General features: G+C 41.3%; 3 long non-coding RNA genes across 3 annotated transcripts; 2 read left to right on the top strand and 1 right to left on the bottom strand.

Annotated features, from left to right (window-relative positions):
• Positions 1-811: 811 nt before the first annotated feature.
• LOC121651789 lies at positions 812-24,500 on the bottom strand. Its single transcript, XR_006012487.1, has 4 exons — positions 24,376-24,500; positions 15,449-15,453; positions 5,966-5,977; positions 812-822 (listed from the first exon to the last, which is right to left on the bottom strand). It is a non-coding gene; the product is annotated as an uncharacterized LOC121651789 (long non-coding RNA).
• On the top strand, positions 22,055-25,386 carry LOC121651786. Its single transcript, XR_006012484.1, has 3 exons — positions 22,055-22,199; positions 23,240-23,283; positions 25,254-25,386. It is a non-coding gene; the product is annotated as an uncharacterized LOC121651786 (long non-coding RNA).
• On the top strand, positions 24,514-24,933 carry LOC121651788. The gene is made up of 3 exons (XR_006012486.1): positions 24,514-24,541; positions 24,668-24,721; positions 24,833-24,933. It is a non-coding gene; the product is annotated as an uncharacterized LOC121651788 (long non-coding RNA).
• Positions 25,387-26,122: the final 736 nt, after the last annotated feature.

Genomic DNA, 26,122 nt, shown 5'->3' with positions numbered 1-26,122 from the left:
GTAATACAGAGAGAATAAAAAGAAATAAAACTAAGTAAAAGCAAATTTAAAAAAATGTGTTTTTAGCTGCTTTTTAAAAGAGGTCATGGAGTCCACAGATCTCAGGCTTAGAGGAAGGGAGTTCCAGAGGACAGGGGCCACTGCTGCAAAGGCTCTGTCACCCGTAGTTCTCAGCCATGTTGGTTTAACAACCAGCAGATGTTGGTGACTCGATCTCAGGGACCTGCTGGGCACGTAGAGCTGTAGGAGATCCCTGATGTATTCGGGTGCCTGGTCATGTAGGGCTTGATATGTAAACACCAGAATTTTAAAATGCACCCTGTAATAGATGGGCAGCCAGTGCAGCTGGATTAGTAGAGGAGTGACATGGGTGAATTTGGGGGATTTAGTTACCAGCCTTGCAGGAGCGTTCTGAACCAACTGGAGACGGTCAAGTGATTTTTTGTTTAAACATGTAAAGAGGGAATTACAGTAATCCAGTCTGGATGAGATGAAGGCATGAACGATCATCTTCATTTCAGATGATGAAACAACTGGACGCAGCTTAGCAATGTTTTTGAGGTGATAGAAACAAGAGCGAGCAAGTAATTTTACATGAGCATCTAAGGACATTGCAGTGTCAAGGGTTATCCCAAGGTTCCTGACCGAGGGCTTAATGCATAAGGCAAGTGGATCAAGACTCTCAGCTATCTCAGGGAAAAATCGGTCAGGGGCACAAACAAGGACCTCGGTTTTTTCATCATTAAGTTGAAGAAAGTTATCATTCATCCAGCTCCTGACAGCATCCAAACACCCAAGCAAGATCTGAATCTTAAAAACATCCTGAGGTTTAAAAGAAATAAAAAGCTGAATATCATCAGCATAACAATGATAAGAAATATCTTTAAAATAGCCTATAATGTGCTGCAGAGGCAGCAAATATAAAATAAACAATAAAGGGCCCAGAACAGATCCCTGTGGAACACCAAAATCAAGAGCTGAAGAAGAGGATTTAAACTTTGCAGCAGCCACGGAGACTAACCTCCCAGAGAGAAACTGACACTAAGTGGACAGATATGAAGATGCAGAACAATGTTTGCTCAACTCTTGCAGTTCCTGAGTGCTATAAAGAATCTGAACCTTAAAGTCAGTTTCAACCAAAGAAAAGGAGGTCTGCATGATGCACGTTGTTTCCATCTCCCTTCTATCTTTGTTTCTCAGCCACAGACTTCCAGTGTTAAAAGTCCTGGGCTGAGAGAAGCAAAGCATCATGGACAGTAAACTTCTACTGTTTGAATGTCTTGTTAGGAGGCTTTGAAACTGCAAATCCAAAAGAGTATGATGTATGATCCCAGTGATTAGATTCAGGCTGGTATCAATGCCAAACCATGATACACTGATAAACTTGAATGTGTTTGGAAAATGTAAATAAAAAGTATTTCAAGTTACAGCATCATAACAGTGTTACTCATGACCAACAGTTGCACATTTTCTCTCCCAGGACCGAACTGACAGGATTGGAACCTGCCTGCAGCAGCTGGACTCTAGAGAAACGTCTGTCTCGTCCCAGCAACATGTCCATCTCCTCTCTGTTCATCCTCAGATATTTCAGAAGGTCTGTGGTGTTGCTGCGATTTCTCACACACATCAGAATCTGCATCGTTCCAGTTGGTGGAGCTGAAATGGCTCCGCAGAGAGCTGTTTACCTTCAGTCTTTGTTGTTAGCTGAGTCATCTAGACTGCCTCTGCAGCTCTCATGCTGCACTGGATTTTGTACATGACTGTGGCAGAGTCGGGATGAAGAAGGTCCTACTTCTATAAGGTATGATGTAGATGCTAGTATGCATGCATAGTTTACGTTCCACCGTGTTCCTGTCAAAGATAAACTATATGCTTACCTCAAGTGACTGAAATATATCAGTATTTTGTATATAGTATCAGTTCACTCACCACTGTTGACCGTATATCGGTAAGCAACAAGATAGGAATGAAGATGGGTTGGTACTGGGTACAAGAGCACCTGGCTGCAGACACATCTCCAAATGTTGCTTGCACATGCACAATAGACCAGCAATTTAAATCTAGAAAGAAATGACTGTAAATTAAATTATATTAAATTACATCATCTAAGTTTACACAGAACATCAGCAGGAACATACAGTTCAGAATCATTAAACCTTTATTTCCACATGGTCATAACATTTCCTTTTTTATTTATTTATTTATTTATTTTTTTTTACCCTGTCCTGTCCAGCATCCTAACATACAGAACGGTGGTCTGTGTGCCATATTTTGCTTGACAGATTTGCTCCACCTAGGGAGACATGTTATATACATGGCTGCCCTTGATATTTTTATTAATTTTTATTGTAATCTTATTTTCTTTAGTCTTTATATGTCAGTCCCGAACCTGACAGGGAGATAGAGGAAGAGAGAAAAAAAAAAGAAAAAAAAAGGGGAGAAAAAGACAGTATTAAAATGCGGAAATAACAGTTGTCTAGGCTGCCTAGAACATATCACAAAAAAACGACATAAACTACCACAGTACTACATGATACCAAAAGAAAAATAGGATGGTGATGATATGAAAAATTACAATAGTCATCAAACGTACCTGCAGATAAACGTACCAACACACAAACATCAGCTACATCTAGTGAGAAGTGGATGGAGAGACGAGCACGTTTGTGAGCATGCATGTGTTAACATGCATGTGTGGCCATGCAACAAGGAGTAAATGTGTACTTGCAAGGGGGCCGTGATCACGCAGCACCCCGAAGCATCAGCAGGGGACGGGGAGAGCCCGAGGCCTCAAAGGCCCAGCAGGTCCACAGAGCACCAAGCCCAGGACGGCCAAAGCACACAGAGCAGCGGCCCACTCGGACCAGAGCAGAGGGGCCTCCAGACCGGAGCCCCCCGGCGCGACGGGGCAGGGGCACCGGGCAGCCCAGGGCGACGGTAAGCAGGCCCAGTGGGCGCCGGGCGCTGCCTGTGCAGGCCGCACGGAGGACAGGCGCCCCACAGGTCCAAGGGCCAACCATTCCCCCAAGCAGAGCCCCACCCAGGAACCCGACGGGGCCCGACCACCCCAGGCAAAACCACCGCGGGCCACACCAACCCAACACCAAGGCTAGGCACCCCAGGGACAAGAACATGTCCGCAGGTCCTCCCCCCCCTAAAAAAAAAAAAAAAAAAAAAACCTCTTTACCCCAACCCTTACCCATTCACTCCTACCCCCACCAGGGGCAGCCCAGGGAGTCGGGTGGGCCCTAGACCCAACCCTCTCACATACACACACCCACACAACCACATACATTCTCCCTGAGATCTCACCAGCCCCCGATGCGGCACCGAGGGCAGCCCCCAGGGCAAACGGCGCCCAGCAGCACCCCGCACAGGACTCCAGGCAGGCACCAAATCTCCACCCCCCGCATCCCGGGACACGGGGGCGTAGGAAGATCCCCGCCCCTCTGCCCCCCAGCCTGAGTTGTGTGTGCATGAGTATGGGCTATTTATAATGCAATTAAAAACTGGAAGGAGCCATGAGATGGTGGTGGGCCCCACTGCTGCCAGGCAGCAGGACCCCTCAGGACTTCCTCAGTATGTGTGTGAGTGTGTGTTATGTGTGTAGTGCAGTACTGTTAAATGTGGTAGTGTCTAAATAAAATAAAATCGGGGGGAGAGAGGTCACAAGGGAGGGGATGGAGGAAGGGCCACCTCGGTGGCTCCTGTCCGCCCACCCACAGCCCATGCGCCCATATGCCCGAGGCCCTAAATGTATATTGATGTCTAGGTTGTGATTAAAATCTAGTGGGGCAGTTGCAAGGGTACACTGGGGGATCCCGCAATGGGGACCCCCCAGCCAAGCCCACCGCCTCCACAGTGCCCTATGTGTGGTGTGTATGATGTGGGATGGCGGGGGAGGAGAGGGGCTTGGGGAGGGGCACAACTAGGAGAGAGATCTCTGTCCCAGGCAGCCAACTCCTCAGCTGGCTGCTGTAGGCGCCCCTGCCTCCCCAAGACCACCCAAGGGAAGAGGGGCAAAGGCCCGGCCCAGCCAAGAGCCCAACGCATCAGTGCCCCGGACGCCCACCCACCCCCGGGAGCCCACGCCACCACACCAGGGGACCAGAGAGCCCCAGGTTGCACACACTTATCCTGGTTGGGTCCAAGGCACAGTGCGGGGGGGGGGGGGGGGGGAGCGAGAAGGAGAGCAGACTCCACCCCAATAAGCCCTAATCCCCCCCACTGCCCACCAGCACCCCCACCGCCCCCCTTCCCCCTACCCCTTCCTTCGTCCCAACGGACACATTGTAATCCCAAGGGTACCTGCCTGGCATCGGATCAGCCCGACCCCGATGGCATGCCCAGGGCGACCAAGCCCCCCGAGGCCCAGGCAGGGTCTCCAGAGCTGGAGCTGGAGCGAGGCAGCCCCCATATATATATATATATATATATATATATATAACATAAAAACAACAACTTCGGATTGTTTTCTTTGTTTTAATACGATCAACATAAAACAAAGCTGGAGCCTGAGGACAGTGTGTCCAAAATAGTACAAGCACAACATCACTATTAATCTTAAAACACCTCAGGTTATTTGTAAATTCTGAGGACAAAGAACACACAAACACACAATGCCTCAGTGATTCACAGAAGTATATTACAGATCACAGAAATATATCAGGGTGTCTCATGCAGCACTTTATGTGGGGCTGCATGGTTTATTTGACTCCTGATACCTGGCATCTTTTAGCTTTCACCAGCACATCAACATCAGGATGTGACTTAAGTGCTTGTGTGTGAGCCTTGAGCGCAGTTTTGTTTTATTTATGCTCATTACAGAGAAAACTTGCTCACAAAGATACATGGTTCCAAACATGCACAACATTTTTGCAGCGAGGGCTGTCAAGTTCGGGTAACCTGGCAAGACATTCTGATAAAATGTGTCCAAGCCAGCTGTGGGAAATTTGCCCCTCAAATCCGAGTCGCACTGCAAGTCTATTATTTCTAGTTGTATGCTGACGGGCAGATCAGAGGGATTCACAGTGAATGGCGAGCAAAAAACTTTGAAGTCTTTCTCCAGTTCACCAAAAATCTGAAAGCGTTGCTCAAACTCCCGTAACAGTCCTGTGATTTTATCTTTGAACAGCTTCATGTCTGCCACATGTTGGGTTTTGAGACAGGGGAAGTGAGCTGCATCACCACCGGCGAGTTGCGTCTCCCACAATGACAGCTTCAACTTGAAAGAACGTATGCTGTCATAATACTGCATGACAACTTTGTTACGCCCTTGCAGCTGTTTGTTCAAGTTATTCAGGTGCTCTGTAATATCCACCATAAATGCAAGGTCTTGCATCCATTCTGCAGAACGAAATTCTAACACTGGTTTGCCCTTTTCTTCCATGAACTGTTCAATTTCTTCTCGTAAATCAAAGAAACGCCTCAACACAGAACCTCGGCTTAACCATCTTACCTCAGTGTGGTATGGCAGGCCATAGATGTGGTCTTGCTCTCTGAGAAGGCTGTCAAACTGACGGTGATTCAGGCTTCTGGATCGGATGAAATTAACAGTTTGGATGACCACCTTCATGACATTATCCATCTTTAATGACTTACAACACAAAGCCTCCTGGTGCAAAATACAATGAAAAGTCCAAAAATCACGTCCTCCATTTGCAGATTGCACTTTCTCTCTGAACTTTGTCACAATGCCTGCCTTTTTCCCGATCATTGAAGGCGCACCATCTGTAGCCAGGCTGACAGCGCGGGACCAGTCCACTCCGACCCTGTCCAGTGCGCCGATGAGTGCGGTGAAAATATCAGCTGCTGTCGTTGTACCCGTCATTGGCACCAACTCCACGAACTCCTCGGTGACGGTCAATGTGTCATCAACTCCGCGGATGAAAATGGCCAGATGTGCAACATCTGTAATGTCTGTGCTTTCATCAATTGCAACTGAAAACGCAATAAATGACTTTACTTTTTGCTTCAACTGGCTGTCCAAATCCACTGAAAGATCGGAAATCCTGTCTGCAACTGTGTTTCTTGTCAGGCTAATATTTGCAAAAGCCTGGTGTATGGCGGCATTATCATGCCAAAATCCCGCGAGAGTAAACGAGATCCCGCGCGAGAGGAATTGAGATCCGCGCGCGAGTTCCACGGGGCGTTGTGGAGATACGCGCGCGAATGAAGCAGTCCGAGCGCGCGTGCGCGCGCGATTTCTCCGCGCGCGCGCGGGCAGTATCTCCCCTCGCCTGAGTTTGCTTGCTTGCAGGGAATATCGGAGCCCTCGCGCGGACAATGTCTGCTCGCTGGCTCGTGCTGCTCACTCGCGGTAAAGTTTATTGGCAGTAGGTGGGCGGGGCCAGCAGGTTTTCTGTCATTACACACGATTGGCTACAGTCCCTGTCCTCTGTGATTGGCTGACTCACTTGGAAAAGAGGAAGACGAGGAAGCGGGAGTCGTCTCGGTGTCTCGGCCACATGGCAGATCATCGGGAGGTAAGTTATGCTGCATATTTTGCAACACTAATATTATTTTTGAAAAAGCTTATCATTTCTATAGCTCTTTATTTCGTTAAAATATACGAGGAACTTAATTTACATGGCGGCTGCTTTCTGCCAACAGCTTATAGTTGTAAAGTTGATGTAAGCTAATGCTAGCTGCCTTACCAGTCCTTGATTTGGTTTCGTCTGTTTGGTAGGAACAGTTGCAAGTCGCTGCCAAGCGGATTGTAGAATTACTTAAAACTGCCCTGGCTAACGAAGCAGACCCATCGTCACAAAATCGTAAGTGTATTGTCAATATTGTGTAAGATTATTTAGTAATGTCAGTCCATAAAGATTCCGTTTCATTGTTTTTAATGGTTTCACATTAAGCAGTCACTAATGCCTACTATCAGCCTGAAGAGCATCTCAAAAATAAAAGATCTGATGTCTCAGCAAAATCAGGAAAAAGTAGCCAATGCATTCATTTCCATGCTTCATTATTACAACAGTTTCTTTACTGGCTTCCCTAAAAAAAAAAGAAAAAACAGACAGCTGCAACTCATTCAGAATTCTGCTGCCTGACTTCTCACAAGGCCCAGAAGCCAGTTCTGAGGTCTGTCGCAGTCTGTCAGAGGATAGACTTTAAAGTTCTGTTGCTGGCCTATAAAGCACTGAAGGATTTAAGCTCTAAATACATCAATGACCTCCTGATCCAGTAGGAACCCACTAGACTCCATACGTCATCTGGATCTGGTCTTTTCTTTTATCAGTTCCTGGAGTCAGAAACAGACATGAAATTGCGTTCAGCTTCTATGCCCCAAAGATCTGGAACTTTAGGGCTGGGTTTAAAAAATCAATCAATCAATTTAAGAATAAAAAAAAAAAATCAATCGATTCTGAAAATACCAAAATTGATTTTATTTTTTTTTTTAAAGAAAGAGCATTCTTTTATTTGGCCATTCTTTTACTGTAGTGTTTCTGTTAACACTGTATTCTGTTTAACATGTGACGTTGATTATTTTCACAAATAAATGTTATGTATGTGACATGCCAGTGCTTCTGTACATGTTTTAATGGAAACCTGACTTACACACTGTTGAAAGGTTGCTTCAGCGTTTCATAAAAATTGCTATCTTCAAATGTCTAATATTCCAAGAAATATTGATGTGAAATGATTATCTGAAGATGAATTGATATTGAATTGAATCGAAATTAATCTAGGTCAAATAAATTTTTGCTCTTGTGAATCAAATTGATTCAGGAAATTTGGAGTGATCCCAGAAAGCCTCAGATCAGCTAAAACACTATTTAAATCCAGGTTATAGACCGCCTGTTCTAAGCTGCATTTACATAGATTTCATGTACTTGTTAAGATTTTAAATCATGCATTTTATTCTTTTACTTTTCATCATCCACTCCGCACAGAAGGAAACCGGAGTCCAGAGCAGATGTGGCAGATTGGACTGATGAACACAAATGTTGTTCAGCCTGACATACCAGAGGTATTGCTTAAACCTTTCACTACATGATAAGTTTGCTTGTGATTGTCTTTTAAGGTAGTTTAAAAAAAACAAACATATACTGTTATTTGACTGAAATGTATTTATAAAGCACTTTTCATGCATACATAGCAAAAAGTGCTTTACATATTAAATTCAACAATGTTTTAATTAATTAAAAAATCTCTCACACAGTTATAAAAAAATAGTTGTGTATGTGTGAGTATCTTTTGGCTGTACAGGGGCAATTAAAGTACTGTTACCTTTACACTATAGAGGCTTTGCACTGAGAATGGAAAAAGAAAATAAAATTTTCTTTTATACAGTGGTAGGATATTAAAATTATTTAAACATTATAAAAAAAACACTTCACTTTTTTGGCTTTCTAATTTCCAGTATTAAAACATGAATGTATTGTACTTCATATGTGCATGTTGCAGTCTATTTGCGCCTACACTGAGAGAGAATGGAAATTAAAAATAAACAACTCCTTGTTTAGGAGCCCGATGTTGACTGGGAAATGGCGGCAGACTACAATGGAGAAGATGAGGATGCAGGAATAGTTGTCCCTGAATTTGAGTGCCCTTTGACTCCAGAAGACCTGTCTGAAATTCAATCATTACTTGAGGAAACTGATCCAGAAACTCCAGTCAGGGAACTTTACCTTCTTTGTCGTGAGTATGTAGCTGCAAGATGTAGCTCTTAACAAGTCGACATGGAGGCAGTCAGCCTGTGACCTTGTTAAGGCATTATGGAAGTCTGTTTCTTTCTCTTAAAACTGCACAGAGGAACTGGTTTGCTAATTTGAAAGACATTCACACAACTGTATGTGAAAGGTAAATATGGCATTCAAGACTGATATTCTTGTTTGTTTTAAATCAGTTTGATTGTAATTCTTTCATGCTTTTTATGCTTGATGTTTTTTGTAAAGCACTTTCAATTGCTTAAACTGTGTGATTTGTAAGTAAATACTGGATTAAAATGAAACAGCTTAATACATCTTTGTTCAACTGCAATATTTAAATTTACATTTTTTTAAAGTGGCATCAAAATCAGGTTTTAAAAGAATTAAGAACTTGGACATCTGTGGTCCTCCTTCATCTCTACTGCTGGTAACTGACTGCAGGTAATGTTGGAGTGGCTGATTTGTCTCAGCCATCAGTTTTTTCTTCCCAGTACAATGGCCAAACGCAGTATATGGGCTGTAGCTAATCAAAAGTAGACATGGAGGAAGCCAGTTTGTGGCAATGGAGCATTGTGGAGGTTCCTGTTGCTGCAAAAGCAGTAAAGTAAAAATATTCCATCACACTGATCATCAAATTAAAAATATTTATTACAAAGGGAAATTTAACAATAATGAGTGTAACACCACTTTTTTGTATACAAAAGATCTAAATCGGGCCATATTATGAATTAACTGCATTAGAAGGAAGGCCAAAGAGAAGACAGTTGAGTAAGAAATTGTTCAAAAACATAAAAACAAATGTACACACAATTCTGGTAACTTTCATTAACCTGCTACTGTATTGGACTTGTTAAACAATGATCAAACTGGGTGGTTTTTAAACTTTTAAACTTTAATGATGTTTTCCTTGTGGCATCTCCAACAAGTTATGAAAATGTCATCAAGACCTATCCATAACTCTTTGAGTCATGTTGCTTATTAACAAACGAAAACAAAGGTTGGGTAAAACTTCCTTCATGGAGAAAATAAATAACAAGGGGCGCATTGGAAGCCGCTGGTTTCTGGGCAGCAGCTTCTCTTTTTAAGTGAGAGCCAATCACAGAGGACGGGGACTGTAGCCAATCGTGTGTAATGACAGAAAACCCGCGGGCCCCGCCCACTTACTGCCAATAAACTTTACCGCGAGTGAGCAGCATGAGCCAGCGAGCAGACATTCTCCGCGCGAGGGCTCCGATATTCCCTGCAAGCAAGCAAACTCAGGCGAGGGGAGATACTGCCCGCGCGCGCGGAGAAATCGCGCGCGCACGCGCGCTCGGACTGCTTCATTCGCGCGCGTATCTCCACAACGCCCCGTGGAACTCGCGCGCGGATCTCAATTCCTCTCGCGCGGGATCTCGTTTACTCTCGCGGGATTTTGGCATGATAATGCCGCCATACTGGCGCTTTTCAGGGAACACAATCTCCGCTGCCTTCATCACGCATGCTTTTACAAATTCACCCTCACTAAATGGTTTTGAAGCCACTGCAATTTCATTAGAAATGAGGTAGCTAGCTTTCACAGCAGCGTCACTGATGTCTCGAGTGAGTAAACACAGACTGCTGTTTCTTCAGACCCGCCAACAGTTCGTTCACTTTCTCTCTTCTCCGCTGTCCTTGAAAATTGTCATATTTGTCGGCATGAAGACTCACATAGTGGCGACGAAGGTTATATTCTTTCAGCACTGCAACATGCTGTGAACACACCAAGCATACAGCTTTCCCATTCAATTCCGTGAATAAATAGGAGGATGACCAGTTTTCTTGGAACACTCTGCACTCTGCGTCCACTTTTCTTTTTTTTGACAGGGACATATTGGGGCAATGAGCGTGCCAAAGCGCATAATGTTAAAAGTAGAAGCCGTAATAAATATTGCGGGCAAAACAAAGTAGCTCATTCGGACTGGCTGCACTTGCTTGACCTACTTGCTCTGCCCCGGTATAAACAGTTTGCTTGCTGAAAACAATTGCTATTGCGCCAACCAGTGGACTCAATTGGGACAGCAGTTTCTGTTATTGAAAAATTGCAGCTCATTTTTATTCTTTACAAAATCATCTTGCGGGCTGGATTAAACCCGTTTGCGGGCCAGATCCAGCCTGCAGGCCGTACGATTGACACCCCTGCTCTAGACTGATGTGATCCAACAGGAGATTTCTGTACTGGTTAATGTTTAGATTTTTTTTAGACTTCCAGTTCACTAGAATAGTTTTCTTTGCAATACATAAGGCCGTGAGGACCATATGTGCTTTGTTAGTGTCTATATTGATGTCACTTAGGTCACCCAGTAAACAAAGTTTAGGACATGCAGGAATGTTACATCTAACCCATGTTGATAAATCCTCACAAACCGTATTCCAGAACTTCTGGACAGGTGCACAAAGCCATATCTGCTGTGTTACCTGTGCACTGTGTGCAGATATCTGAGTGATTAAGACCCATCTTGAACATCCTTTGTCCTGTGTAATGCGTTTTATGGAGGACTTTGTATTGTATGAGTTATAAATTTGGGCTGTCTGTCATATTAAAGGCATTAAGACATATTTGTAGCCAAAATGGTTGACTAGGATTGATGGATAAATCTATCTCCCATTTTGAAGTAGGTAGGGAATTTGAGTCATCTATTTTTAACATTAATCTATATATTTTTGAAAGTAATTTGGGGGTACAGAGGTCCATAAAATCTGCTACTATTGGAGGAAGTTCCAGATCTGTTCGGTGAAGGGGGAATTTTGTGTGTATTACGGTTTTGAGCTGTTGATATTCTAAGAATCTGTTGCTGTTAATCCCATATTGTGATGAGAGTGTATTAAAAGATAAAATGTTTCTGTTATGGACAATATGTTCAAAGTATTTAATTCCTTTGTTAATCCATTGGTTAAAGTTTAGCATATTTTTGTTTAGCAGAATATCAGGATTGTTCCAGATGGGTGTGAGTTTACATGGTATTACTGAGGAGTTGGTTTTTTTGAGAAATTCCCACCAGGCTGTCAGAGAAGTGCTGATGTTGACACTTTTGAAGCACTTTTGCTTTTTTATACTTAAGCTGAAAAAAGGAAGATCAGAAATTTCCAAATTGTCACAAAATGTTTGTTCTGTATCTATCCACAGGTCATCTAGTGGACTAGGTTTGAGCCATTTTAGCACATATTGCAATCTATTAGCTAGGAAGTAATGTTGAAAGTTAGGCACGTCTAATCCTCCCCTATATTTCGGCTTCTGTAAAGTTTTTAAACTGATCCGGGGTGGTTTATTTTTCCAGAGAAATCAGGAGATGTGTGATTCTAGCGATTTAAACCAGGTAGAAGGGGGTTTCATAGGAATCATAGAAAACAAATAGTTGATTTTGGGTAGAACCATCATTTTTATAGTGGCAACTCTCCCCATGAGTGAAATGGGTAGAGATTTCCAGCGAGCAAGATCATCTTCTATAGTCTTAAGAAGGTGAGTGTGATTAAGTTGTGTTAGTTCTGAGAGCCTGGAGGGAATATTTACACCCAGGTATCTAATGTTACCTGATTTTAAGGTGATGCTGGGTAGATTTTGAAAGCTACAGTTGATGGGTAGAACTGTACACTAAGACCAGTTAATGGAGTAGTCCGAGAGTGATGAGAATTTATTAATTAGTGAGATTGTTTCAGATAGAGAGGTTTGTGAGTTTTGGAGAAATAGTAAAACGTCATCAGCATAAAGACTTATTTTATGAAATATATTTTTGGACTGAATGCCGTTAATAGCTTTATTTTGTCTAATTGCAGCGGCTAGCAGTTCAATAAATATAGCAAAAAGTGAGGGGGATAGTGGACAACCTTGTCTGGTGCCCCTTTGTAGATTAAAACTTGGAGAGGTTTGGTCATTTGTTCTAACACTCGCATTAGGACAACTGTATAAGATCTTAATCCAGTTAATGAAAGATGGTCCAAAGCCGAATCTGTTTAAAGTAGCTAGTAAATATTTCCAGTTAACACGATCAAAAGCTTTCTCTGCATCTAAGGTAACTATTATTGTTTCCAGGTTATTGATGGTAGAATAATCTATTATACTAATTAGTCTCCGCATGTTAACAGAGGAATATCTGCCCTTTATAAAGTCTGTTTGATCAGGGTGTACAATGAGAGGAGTTACTTTCTCTAACCTTTCAAGCTAATGCTTTGCAAATTATTTTAAGGTCAGCATTTATCAGTGATATGGGTCTGTAGCTAGATGGTATTGTGGGGTCTTTACCTGGTTTTAATAGTACAGTAATGGTGGCAGAGTTTATGTTTGGGGGTAAGTAACCATTTTCCTTTATTTGTGTCACCATTTTGAAAAATGTCGGGGCCAGCGTTGACCAGAATTCTTTATAGAACTCTGCTGGGAAGCCATCCGGACCTGGGGCTTTTTTGCAGGGCATATGTTTAAGGGCTTCATGTAGCTCCTCCACTGTGAGGGGGGAATCCAAGGCTGTGACTTGTTCCTGCTGTAAACCTGGAAGATCTATATTGGTAAGAAAATGATGGATATCATTGTCTGATGGATCTAAGTGTGATGTATACAGAGTTTTATAGAAATCTCTAAAGATGTTGTTTATTGCATCTGGGTCATGCGTAATATTACCTATTGGATCTTTAACAGCAGATATGGTAGATTTTTCCTTATTTATTTTTAACTGGTTAGCTAAAAATCTTCCGGATTTATTACTGTGTTCAAATGTCTCCAAGCGTAATCTTTGCACCAGAAATTCTGTTCTCTTGTTGATTATTTCATTTAATTCCAGTCTAGCCTTCCTTATTTGGTTCATCGTTGGTTCATCTGGTGAAGCACTGTAGGCGTCTTCTAATGATTTAATTCTTATTTCTAATTCTAATATTTTTGAGTTTTCTTTCTTTTTTTTGTGTGATGCAAAAGAGATAATTTTGCCTCGCATTACCGCTTTCCCTGCGTCCCACAGAACACATGCTGGGACTTCTGGTTTGTCATTGTTTTCTAAGTGTAGCCCATTCTTTTGTGAAGTAGCTGATAAAGTCGGGATCTTTAAGCAACGCTGTATTAAATCTCCAGCTTTTAGTCCGTGGTGTGATTCTCTTGTTTCTCAAAGTAAAGGAAACATTTCCAACATTCATAACAAACTTCATCACAACACTAACACGTCTTTAAAAAGACCCCCTCTAGCCAAAGTCATTTCTGCCTGATACCGGCTTTGTCCCTGGGCCACAAGGATGTCGATGATCATATGGAAAACATATCAAAAGTTTCAGTCAGTTCTTGTGCTGTCCTAGATACTGAACTTTTTCCAGAACAGTAAAAGATACACTGACATGTGCACTTTGTTATAAGCGAGATTTCATTCATTTCCATTTTTTATTATTAAAGCATTTATTATTAGCTGGAATCAACTTTGAAGGGTAATCTCCTGCACTTATCGAACATTTAACATCTTCAAGAAGTGGGGCTGTTTTTGTGTGTGTGTGTGTGTGTGTGTGTGTGTGTGTGTGTGTTCAAAAATCTCACACTTCTCTCCATCGGTGTGACAGTAGGAGAGCTGTCCAGGGGGGTAGTGGCTGGTGATGTTCCTTTTGATACACGAGGCAGTGACCAAGAGATGTTTTTGTGCCACTTTGCAATGTTTTTATGAGTATTGGAACTGCACAACCCACTTTTTGAATATACCACGGGTTTGGTCAACACACACACTTTTAAGGTGACATTTAGCCATAATATCTTTAGGCTCTGCGTGCTAACATTAAGTTCTTTTTGTACAGTGTAGTGAGGAGATGTTTGAGGAAGAGCGGGAGCTTTGGGGGGAGGCTGTTGACAGTGTAGCAATGGTCAGAACTTGCTACTGTTGCACATACATCATATATGGAATCATCATATCTTTACGTATCATGGTTTCCACGTTAAAAGGACAGTGGTAATACCCTGTGTTGCGACACGTCTGACTACATCTGCAAATGACCAAATCTGAAAGAGAACAACTCTACATTGAAGAAACACAAAACGGACTTTTTAGATCAAACATACAATGCAAAATTGGGGCATTCCGTGTGAGACCAACAGATTTTAGACCATTTTCCCACCTAACCATTTTGGATTTTCTGTAAATAATGTCATTCTACTGAACAACCAGTGAGCAGAATTTTCAGCTTGTCTCTTCATTACTTTCAGTTATGAGGCTTTTAGTTGTGGCCCCAGTAAATGAGGTCATTACTTTCTAGTAATTAAAGCTAGAGTCTTAAAACTTTCAGGAAAGGTCCACACTTTTAGATGTCTTTAACTTCATATTTCTAAAATTATGGTTTGCTAAAAATTATATCAATAACTCATTGTTGTTATTTTCAGCTCACTGTATTTTCACACTTAAGCACATCACATCCTTTATAGTTGTAAATTTAATAGTTTTTATAGTACTTACTGGTAAACTAGGTGCATGTCTGAAAGAATTCAGCATTTCTGATTTATGTAGCATTAAACATGGCAAAAATCATTTCATACCCATGATTTAAGTGCATATTTGCATACATAAAAACAACAAAATCCGAACATTGGAAAGAGCATGTTGATTGGTAAACGCACCAAACATGAAAGTATGAAGCAAATCCAAGATGGTCAGGCGAGAGCCCTCCATGGATTTGATATTGAATCACCCAATTGTGTTTTTTTCCAAGTCCAACAGTGATTACCATACTGAAATTACAGTTCAGATAAACTTACCCCGTCTGGCCATGCGCACGCGCAGCACAACATAAAGAAGACTACTTCTGCTGTTAAGAAACACACTTCCTGTCCATTGCGCATGTGCTTGCAGATCTGTCTGCAGGTCGCTCTCAGTGGGTATGAAGCATGCTGCTTGCATTAAGTTGCAGAGCCGTTTAACTGGTGTGTTTTAGGTGGCGCAGCAACACGGAGTCCCAAAGATGACTTGTCTGGTTGTCTCAAGCAGAAGAGCTGCAGAGATGATCCCAAACAGATTCACACAGAAGACTTAAAACCATACTACAAAAAATAATTTTTTTTCTCTGAAATGTGTCAAATAATTTGGTCAAACCTGAGAAAACGCAGCCACAGGGAGATTTAACTGTATACAACAATGAATCCACAGTAAAGAGAGCAGATAAGTCGTGGCAAGGACACGCTGCTGTCCTGCTGTTACCTAACATTAAGGTGACTTTGTCCCTGGCAGGACGTCCCAGAGGCCTCCACCCAGCAGCCCAACTCGTCCCAGCTGCTTTCCCCGTTAAACAGCGGCTGTGTCCCTGCATGGCTCCGCTGTTTGGGGCTTTCTTTAGACTGTATTGGCACTCTGTTTTTAGTACTGACTATTCAAGGCTGTTCTAGTGCAGCGAAGGCCATGACATCAGCAGACTGTGCCAGCTGTTGCCACCTTTATATACGGCAATGCCATCTCTTTCCTCCACCTGTCTCATCTGTCTACCCAACTCCATCAGATGTCTCCATCTTTCTTTCATGTGGTTGCTCTGTTTTCTTTCCCTTTGTCATCTTTGGCTATGTCCTCTCTCCTCAGGCTCCATCTGGATGGTTTCCCCTCCTTCCTGCCTCAATGCTCCCTCTGATTCACTTCCTCTGACCTTTGCTCTCCTCTTTCTCCCTCCTTTGCAGATTTCCATGAAAGGGTGTGTTTCCCTGAGTACTACACAGGAACCAGAAACTGGAGATGAACATGCATCGTCCAGATTAATGAAGTGGTTCTCAGGACAGCCCATACTGCTGACAGAAACTTCACATCACACTCACTGAGAGGCAGATTCCTGCCCCGGTCTGGTGTAAGCAAACTCACCCAGAAACAAACGCACTCCGAATGCTTGTGGATGAAGAATAGACCTGCCTGTTATGACAGGGGTGAAGGGAATAAAGCTACTGAGAAATATGAGTGATAAAACATCCAGTGTAATCATTCTCCCTACCCCACCCCCCCCCATCAACTCATCTCCATCCTTTCATTACAAGTTTCCTGTGAGAGACTATATTTCCTGTCCTGGTTCCCCTGTGCTGCTTCTGCTGACTGTAGTGCAGATTCTACATTATAAGCTAATATAACTAAATGCTTCCCTGCTGTGTCATGCTGCTTTTACCTCCTGTTATTTGTTGGAGAGCTTAAAGAAGGATTTGGCTGCAGAACAGTGCTAATAGGACTGGATACCAATTTTCTAATAATTTGGATGGTTTTAAATCTTTCCTGTGTCCTGGGTCTGGATCGCGGCTCAGACTTTGAAAAATCACAGTCCTCTGTATCTTAGATGTGTTTTCACACTGCCATGATGTTTAATTGGTCATTTCTTCCTCTGCCATGAGGAATAAATCACTTCTCAGAGGATATTAGTATTTTCTAATGTTCTCAGTGACTGACTGATCTGATGGTGGCAGAGATCTCTGGTTTCCAATTAAATTACTCTTGTCCCAGTTTTAGAAAACATGGCCGTGTGAGGGAATGCTTTAACCCTAATTCATAAATCAGAGCCATTTTCAGACAGATTTTTTTCACCAGTGGAAAGAACTTCTTGGCTTCTGTTCATTTCCATACATTAAAAAATCAATCACCTGACCCTTGAACCTTTTTTTGGGTTGTGTTCCATTACATTGAACCTCTGCATAAATTTACATCAGCATGTTACATTAATGTTCCTTCCTGCAGCAGCGTAAGCACATATTTGAAAAGTATCTGGTGAGTTGCCTCATAACAATAACTCAGAGAAGTTTTAATGGAGCACTAACACCAAATTAAGTCACATTAAAGGCCCTGTTGCACTGTAAAAAATGCCCATAGAAATTACGGTACAAAACTGTCAAATAGTAACAGTCACTGACCGTAAATTCGAAAAGAGTATATCACTGTAGTAAATACACTGAATTACCGTATATCAAGAAAAACTAAAACAACTTTAATTTTTACAGTCGTAATATGTAAAAAAACACTGGATTTTTCTGTGAAAATAAAAAAGGAGTAAAATTCATGGAAAATTACCATAAAGTTACAAAAGACTAATTACTCTAAAATTAATGGCATCATTCTGCATGAATCAAAGATTGTCCTTATATGTACTTTTGAATTTACAGTATAAAACTGTTAAATCTTGAAGATGTTAAAAAACATGGCATGTGTGTAATGTTGATTTCAATTAAACAAAATATATAATATATTATTCCTCTAGAAAACCTGACAAATAAGTTTATATCAACATATCCTCCAATTCAATACGAGCTATTAGGTCGTAAATTCATACACCAAATTACGACACATAAGAACATATGTTAAAGCAAAGCCCGAGCGACCCTTCGTCTTACGTCCCCCATCAGTAATTTACGGAGGTTGACGAAGTGGCGAACGCTGTGTCCCTGTTTATTCCAGGTCACTATTTACTTCACTCAAACATGGCGCCTTGTGTTATCGTGTGGGTTTTTGGAAGCATTTTAGATGAGCAAGAAAAGGTAAGTAGTGACTAAAAAGGATAAAATTTGTGTACCATAGAATATTTTGACAATTTAATTGTGTAATGATGTTTAACTTAGAATAGCTTACTACAGTGTATGTAAATTTTGTTAATTTGGAGTATCAGTATATGACATTGTGCTAAAATGTTTTTGCTAGCTAGTGCGGGTATCTTAGCACCGTAAATTTAGTGTTTATACCCTGCATATTAGACAAAGTGGTTTTCCATAAGACGTGAATTTTACATGACACTAAGACGTCATTTGGTTGCCCAAACAGGAAAGAATAAGGGACAGACAATGTTTTAAATTCCATGAACCACGATGTTGTCATTTTGCAAATTATCACCTCAATATAACATGATAGATCGAGAAAATGTTGATCATAGAGCTGTACAGAATTAGATAAGTATTCTTATTATTTAAAGTCACATTCTCTAGTAAAATGTATGCTAATTTTGTTTATTTAACGTTCACCAAGGAGTATTGGTATATGACATTGTGCTAAAACGTTTTTGCTAGCTAGTGCAGGGACGTTAGCACCGCTAATTTAGCTGATACCCTTCAAATTACACAAAATTGTTTTCCATAAAGACACGTATTTTAGATGACATTAAACGGGTGTGGGGAACACAGACAAAACAGGTGTTTTTAATTTCATGGACCGTGACGTGGTCATTTTGCATATTCTCAATAACACGATAAAAAATAAATAAATGATTAAAATAAAAATGCCCGCAGAGCTGAACAGCATTAGATAAGTAGTTTTTGTATTTAAAAATCATGCCAAATGAAGGCATTCTGAGCGCTATAGGAAATATAACAGGTGAGCCTTGTAGCTAAACAAACTGTCCCCTGTGTCATCCATAATTGTCAGTAGTGATGAAATCTGTAGACAGCACGGTTAATATTAGATGTTAAATTTCTTCATGTGATATGACCAAAAGCAGTATGGCTAAAAAGATGATGCACATAATTTTATATTCACATTTTCAGAATGAATCCATCTTTAATGTAATGGTTTCTATTATAAACACTTATTCTCCATTCGAGTCAGCGGTATGTAATCAGTAGTAGATAATACAGCTTTTCTGTATCGTGGGTATATGGTAAGAAAATGTGTGACACGTGTTTCCTTTTCCAGATGCCTACTCAAAGGAAATGTTGGCAGTGGCAGAAGATGATTGAGTGGCTTCTAAAACATGCCAACACTGTGGCAGCAAACAGCAAAAAGAAAAAGAAAAATTTTCCAAGGAATGGAAAGAGCGTCAAAAGAAGAACAGCAGCATCAATAAAGTCCACGATTCAACAAGTTTGCTGGTACGTTTTTCTCTACCCAATGGTTCTCATAAAATACTATCTAATAATCCCTGCAGACATACAGATTAACTGTTTATGATGAACAGAAAAGAGAATTGCCTCATTGTAAAAATAGATCTTTTTAACTTCATTGCTGCTGAAGTGATGCTGCATTTATCCTAGAAAACAAACAAACAAAAACTTTATGCTATATTGATCTGAATCACTTGAACAGTGCAGAAAAACATGCTGGCCTGCTCCTCCTTTGGCTTTTTTTAATTAGTATTTTCAAGATTGTTTAAAAACATCTAAAAACAAAAACAATTAAAACCAAATCACAACAAAGGGAACAGTAACACCAAAGATGGACAGGGTGTAGGTAAAAGTCTACTCTCATATATTCCCATTTTTTTCACAATGTTTTGTTTTCATGTAATATCAGCAGACTGCCTCAACTACTGGTTCAATGTTAAACAGGTGGAGTAAATGGCAGATAAATCAGTGATAACAAAATGATAGTTTTTACAGTATATAAATTTAATGATACTGTGGTATTCACAGTAACTAGAAACAAATCTACTTGACCAATAACAGAATTATATTTTTGCATTATTCCCACTCACAACAGTTAAGGCCTTTGCTAAATAAGTGGTAGTATAAAGGTTTCTATTAGGCAAAGGTGACAAGCACATTGCAGTTCATAAACTCTTTAAAATACTAGACTTTCACAACTAAACTTTAACTTCTATTTTTTTGTGTTAACTTCTTTTTCAGCTTCATAAATGGCAGCTTTTGGAGAGGCATCCCATCCTCTTCCTGGCCAGGAGAAGGAAGGAGGATTTATGGCAGAGTGCATGTGTCCATGGTTAATTAACACCGAGGACATGAAGGATGCTCTCGATACCACGAAGAAAATTTATGAAAGTCTTCTTAACGGTAATAAGAGAAACATGTATCTCATATTTTTACCTAATCCATAATGAATCTAGGATTAACTCAGAATTAACAAGTATAACATACTTTAGGATGAAAATGCATACATGGACACCTGAGAGGTTTTAATATATTGATGATGTTTACTCTTAATATGTAAAAATGTCTCACTGTTTTGTTGAATTTTTTTACAACAAACAAGTTTGTGCTCTAATCACATGGTATGCATTGATTTATGGTGTCTGTCCAGAGACAGACCCATGGTCAAAAGCATGACTGGATTTTAGTTTGTAGAGCTGATTTAAAAAAACTCTCTCTTAAATAAACAATGCTGCTTTTGTTCTGTTTATATTATACACGGTTGTACGCTCATATATAGGTAAGAGGTGTTATGTGTGAAGATTTCTGTATTGAAAAAGACCTTAGTGTTTAGCTGTGTTGTGGACAGTGCATGAGCTTCTCAGCAGGTGTGTGTAGGCTCCAGCCAGTTACACTGTGTAGAGCACGAGTGTTGGTATTACTAGAATTACACATTATTCACACACCACTTGCACATTATTTGGACACTAACTCTCCCATGTATTTACTGTTTACTGGTTTGTCAACTGAATTTCTTCTTCCTAAAAGTAACACCAGCAGTCGAAACTACAGCTGAGATGGGGGAGAGGCCAGGACTGGGTACTCTTAGCCAGGACCGAGTACTGAGGATCCACAGCTCAATGAGGAGAGGGCTGACCCAGCCCTAGAGTCCACGCCCTCCATCACTCCTCCTCTGTTGCCCTTTCATGCTTTTTCTGAGTCCTCCCCGACCCCTCTCTTGTCCGCTTGTCCCCAGTCCTCCTCTCCGACTCCTCTCTTGTCCGCTTGTCCCCAGTCCTCCTCTCCGACTCCTCTCTTGTCCGCTTGTTCCCAGTCCTCCTCCCCGACTCCTCTCTTGTCCGCTTGTCCCCAGTCCTCCTCTCCGACTCCTCTCTTGTCCGCTTGTTCCCAGTCCTCCTCCCCGACTCCTCTCTTGTCCGCTTGTCCCCAGTCCTCCTCTCCGACTCCTCTCTTGTCCGCTTGTCCCCAGTCCTCCTCTCCGACTCCTCTCTTGTCCGCTTGTTCCCAGTCCTCCTCCCCAACTCCTCTCTTGTCCGCTTGTTCCCAGTCCTCCTCTCCGACTCCTCTCTTGTCCGCTTGTCCCCAGTCCTCCTCTCCGACTCCTCTCTTGTCCGCTTGTTCCCAGTCCTCCTCCCCAACTCCTCTCTTGTCCTCCTGTCCCCAGTCCTCCTCCCCGACTCCTCTTGTATCGTCCTGTTCCCAGTCCTCCTCCCCAACTCCTCTCTTGTCCATTTGTCCCCAGTCCTCCTCCCTGACTCCTCTTGTATCGTCCTGTCCCCAGTCCTCCTCCCCAACTCCTCTCTTGTCTTCCTGTCCCCAGTCCTCCTCCCCGACTCCTCTTGTATCGTCCTGTTCCCAGTCCTCCTCCCCAACTCCTCTCTTGTCCGCTTGTTCCCAGTCCTCCTCCCCAACTCCTCTCTTGCCCGCTTGTTCCCAGTCCTCCTCTCCGACTCCTCTCTTGTCCGCTTGTTCCCAGTCCTCCTCCCCAACTCCTCTCTTGTCCTCCTGTCCCCAGTCCTCCTCCCCGACTCCTCTTGTATCGTCCTGTTCCCAGTCCTCCTCCCCAACTCCTCTCTTGTCCATTTGTCCCCAGTCCTCCTCCCTGACTCCTCTTGTATCGTCCTGTCCCCAGTCCTCCTCCCCAACTCCTCTCTTGTCTTCCTGTCCCCAGTCCTCCTCCCTGCATGCTCCAGTGTCTGTTGGACTTACCTCACAGAAGAAAAGACGAAGGAGGACAGCAGACACAGTTGGTATGTGTGGATTTGTCCGTCTCTCATCATTTATAATAATCTTTGTTAAAAGTCTTGGTGAGAGTTGAAATACAGTGTCCTCCAGTAAACAAGCATAGTGGCTTTTTGGTTTAAAAATCATCTAAATAAAATGTATCTGAATCTTATTGAGGTCACTCTCTCCAGGAAATCTATTAATACATTTGGATTTTAACAGTTTGAAGATTTAAGTGTACAGGGATGCTTTTATTAAAAGGGAACAAAAATTAAACAATTTGTTTTTTAAATTGTGTTTCAAGTTGTCCATTTAATTTTCAATGTTTTTTTTAACAATGACCATTTTCACCTACAAAAAGTTTTGAGGCAAAGAGTCAGGGAGGTTGGTTTGAAAAAGTGTTACAAATGTTTCACGATAAAAAACTAATTATGAAAACATATAAATATCCCAACATAATTATATCTACATGTGTTATTGTGGTCAGGACATAATAGAGGCAAAGTGCTGCCTGCAAACTTTTAAAGTCTATATGAACTGGATGAGGTAATGGCTCGGAGCTTTCAGTCTTATTTGTGAATCTGGCAAGAAAACATGTATGAAAACCATTGCAATATTTTTTTAGCAACATATTTGCTTGTTGACCCAAGAAACAAGCTTCTGATTATAACAGTGGGACTACTACTTGCATATATTGGCCTATAAGTGCACCTTGCTGTGCATCTGCCTGCGTGTCCTCGGCTTAGTGTAGTTGTGTAGCTTGGTGTAGTTAGTGTCTAGATTTTACAAACAAGAATCAAATATCACTCAACAGTTGTTTTGGTGATTTCAGTATTTCTACAAAACAATTACATGACTGCAATAAAATGGGCCTCATTCAGCAAATGTTCTAAAGAACAAATCGAATTCTGTCATTTTATCTTATTGACCATACCGGCTGATTGAAAGATAAGACGGCTCTTCTTTGGGGGGGTCTGTTTGATTGTATTTTTTGTGGTTTAGACAAATGAAGGAAAGCTAAAGAAAAGTTCCTTAATTTTATGGTTTGTCTTTATGTCTCTACCAGGGCTGTGTGGAGGTCTTGGTGCAGTGGCATCCTTGCTCTGGATGGTATGTATGTTTAATGTATGTATGAAGTTTTTACCTGTAAATATGTATTGTGGCATTTACCTGTATTGTACAAAACACTCTAAACAACTAAACAAGTCCTTATTTTATATCTAAAGTTGTTTATGTATATGCTTACATCAGTAGGTCATAGTACTGCCTTTTCTTCTTTTACATAAATCCACATTCTAACATGGATATGATTCCACCTGAAGAATTTCAACCCAAATTCACAATTAACTCTTACCTAAATATTGTAAATGATGCTTTACAGTGTAACTACAGAATGATAATTTATTAGATTGTTTTTACTTTAATCCAAGGATGTCCAGATCCGGCCTCCGTGACTGGTGTCCTGCAGGCTTTCGATGCTTTCCTGCTTCAACACACCTTTTTCTAACCAATGGCTTATTGTACAGAAGCTGATAAGCTTTTGGATCCATGTAATGTAAATCAGGTGTGTTGGAACAGGAGTAATCTAAAACCTGCAGGACACCAGCTCGAAGACCGACTTTGGACACGTCCTGCTTATAATAATGTGCAATATTATGATCCCGTTTATGCTTATATGTTGTTGTTGTCTACTTTTGGAAATGGGGTTTGTACTGGTAAAATAATTTTGTAGCACCAGTTGCAATGACAATAAAGTTTTCATTCATTCATTAATGCCATATGTTCAGATTTTCATTAGTTATTTTCTACATAACTTAGCTAATTCAGGGCTGCAGGGGGCTGAAGTCTCTCCCAGCAATTAGCAGGCGAGAGGCAGGTACACCCAAGACAGGTGGCCAGTCCATCACAAAGCCAACACAGAGACAACCACTCATGCTCACGCTCACTTAAAGGGAGATTTTAGAGCAGAGGTGACCAAAGTCGGTTTTCAAGGCCCACTGTCCTGTAGGTTTTCAGTGTATAACTGCTTCAACACACCTGACTCAAATTAAATGCATCAAAAAGCCCGTGTAGTTCTGTACAGCGACTTATTAATTGAAGTCTGATGGTTTTGGAGCAGAGACACATTAAAAACCTGTAGGATTGTGGCCCTTGAAGACCGGAGCTGGACACCCCTGATTTAGAGTAACCAATTAACCTAACATGCAGATTCCATATGTAACAGAGTAAATTGTGTTATTCCACTTGCTTCCATTCTGACCTGTACTGCATGGTGAAGGGGCAGTGGTTCTTGGGCGTTTCCTCCCTGGTACTGACGTAATTGCGTCATCAGCCGCGTTCGGTCAGTACTGGGATGGATTCGTCCGAGGTAAGTCGTGTTCCTGAAGTGGTCCACAGTTGGGGATATTTCTGGTCTCTAGCACCTGGTTGCTAGTAAACCAATGTGGTATTGAGTTGCTATCCCCCTCATTTCGTTTTGCTAAAACTCTTACAGTGTTTACCGACTGAGCTCACCGCACCTGATCCTGCATTTCTGTGTTCTGTACAGGTAAATATGTGTTTTGTTAATAATATTTTGGTCAGTACTGGGATGGATTCGTCCGAGTGTTTACCGACTGAGCTCACCGCACCTGATCCTGCATTTCTGTGTTCTGTACAGAACTAATAAACGGCCGGTGTTGGCGAGACCTGAGCATCGCAATATCTTCATTAATTAACACAACGCAGAGCTACAACATATATGAACCTGCCAGCACCCAGGACTGGCGTGGTTACACATACAGAAAAAAACATGTAAATGTAAATGTGCTTTACAAATAAACTTGACTTGACTAAGTATTTGCTAATGGCTATTCAGAACTATTTCGTTTATGGAAAAAGTGCTCTGTGTGGATTTAAAAGAAATGTCCTAAATTGATGGATGCTGGACTGGGTGTAGGGCTTGTGAACAACAAGAATACATGCATACCAGGATACTCCAAATATTCTTGTACATGGTAAAGTCAGGATGGTTCATTATGAAAACAGTTTTAATGAAACAGTAATATTTTGGGCTGCCTGTCTTTCTCTCTGTCTTGCAGTGGAATGAAGTGGAAAAACTCTTGGGAACCAAAGACAAATATTCAGATATAAAAACCTAAAATGACTGTTATAGTTAATTTCATTGTTCTATGTTTGGATGTTGTATTATACATGGTAATGTACCTGTTGGACCATTATTTGACATTTTCTGTGTCAGTAAATGTTCAATTGGTAAGCTGTAACAGAAGAAGTGACATTAACGAGTAATCTCTTGCAGCATTCAGCTATGAAGTATGGCTTTTACTCAGGTATTGTGAGTAAAATAATGTTAATAAAAATATTTTCTGCAGACTACATTTGCCCTGCTTTTCTTACATGCTGTGCTTTTAGATCACCTTTGTGTGCTATTACATTGATGTACATTCAAACACAATTTAATTTATTATGGATACTTTGGGAGTAAAGAATTAGTCTATCCCAACACATGCTCTGCTGACCTAAAGAAACTGCTATTATTATGTTAAAACTGGTATATAAGATGTAAAATTGAATTACTGTATAATTAAAAGGTATTACAGTAAATGCAAGTTATTTCATGTTAAGGAGCCAAATGATTAGTAAGTTGCCAGGAATGAGGTGCAACAAAAATCACAATAGTAGATGAATAAGCTTTTTGGTTTTTCTGCTCTTCACTTCCCTGAGCCTCAGGTTTATTCACCACAAAACTCCTGGTGTCCATCACATACAATTACTTTAACAGATGACCCATTAATGTGTTTTTTTGTAACAGCCATATTGGCTATGTGGCTATAGTTACTCCAGGTCATCGTATTTACCATGGAGACTGTCATGTTACAAGCAGACATATATCCATACACAACGGTTCATTTCTGTTCTGTTTTGGTGCAGTTTGTCACTGCTTTGGTTA

The sequence above is a fragment of the Melanotaenia boesemani genome, chromosome 13 (genome assembly GCF_017639745.1).
Source record: "Melanotaenia boesemani isolate fMelBoe1 chromosome 13, fMelBoe1.pri, whole genome shotgun sequence".
Taxonomy (NCBI): Eukaryota; Metazoa; Chordata; class Actinopteri; order Atheriniformes; family Melanotaeniidae; genus Melanotaenia; species Melanotaenia boesemani.
Note: the sequence above shows the minus strand (reverse complement) of the source record. Positions and strands in the feature narration are given on the sequence as shown.